This window comes from Hydra vulgaris, chromosome 01, assembly GCF_038396675.1.
Source record: "Hydra vulgaris chromosome 01, alternate assembly HydraT2T_AEP".
Taxonomy (NCBI): Eukaryota; Metazoa; Cnidaria; class Hydrozoa; order Anthoathecata; family Hydridae; genus Hydra; species Hydra vulgaris.
This window is the reverse complement of record NC_088920.1, coordinates 58836580-58837859: the sequence shown is the minus strand read 5'-3', so window position 1 is coordinate 58837859 and position 1280 is coordinate 58836580.

Below are 1280 nucleotides of genomic sequence, written 5' to 3'. Positions count from 1 at the left end.
ATAGGCCAAATTTAAATGAAGATGGCATTTTATACAAATACCTAACTAATTACTAATAAAGTTATATGATGATGAAATATCTAACTTGCTAGCTAACTACCAAGCTAATGATCATTTAGCGCATTAGGCCGGGTGAATAAAAAAAGCAGTTGCTTTTACTCAGTAATTGGTCAGTTTTACGTGAATAAAAACTTCATTAGTTTTCCACAAACTTTTATTCACGTACAATTACTCAGCATTGTTCAGCTTTACGTGAACAAAAACTTAAGGAAAATTTAAAAAAAATTTATTCACGTAAAGGTGACCAATTACTAAGTTAAAGCAATTGCTTTTTTTTATTCACCCGGCCCATAAAGTAGCCTAATTTTTTGCAGTTAATTAAGAACATACCGGATTTTGATTTTTGCACTATTTTGAATTAAATAACTAATTTTTTAAACTTAAAAAGTTTTATGAAAATTCAATTTGATACCACTGAAAAGTAGCTTTCCAACAATAATTAACTCACACACGCGCGCGCACACGCATGCACACGTACGTCATTTGATTACATCACCTTAGCATATGACTGCAATTGTCTTGAAAAAAACGCAATGAAAATTTTAGTTTTAGTTTGTTAGCATTGCACTCAATAAGGCCATACCAATTTTTTTTTTTTTTAAATCTAAACTTTTAAGTTTAAATATCTTTGGAACTACAAATCACAGGAAATTATTATTTTGGGATTTTTTTACCTATAGCGTAAGCTTTTAATCTGCTTTGATTCAACAATGTTTTTATTTTTATTTTTAGCCACCCTGTGTCCCACTGTTCGATATGCTTTTGCGATCTTATACTTTACAAATGGAATTTTTTTGTTTTAGATCTCAAAAATTGAAACATGAAAAAAAAAAAAAAACTTTAAAAGAAAATAAAAATTTCAATTTTAATTTAAATTTTAAAACCAATATCTTTTAAAACCAATATCTTTTAAAACCAATATCTATTAAAAACAAATTTTAAAACCAATATTGAAAAAAAAAAAAAAAATATCTGTTCTATAGTTGCGGAAAACGCATTTACTTTGGAGTAGGTACTGCATTTATGAAGTTAAAACCTTATCCTGGAATTGAGACTTATTTTTGCGTGTTTATTTTGAACAATGCCGAAGGAAGAGTTTCTCTTGTGTGATAACAATAGCTACACTTTGATTCGACCCAAAATGAAAATAATTAAAAAAAAGCACAGCGTCTATCGTAACTTTCCGAACTAAAAATATATCCGAATCTGGTAAACCGCGT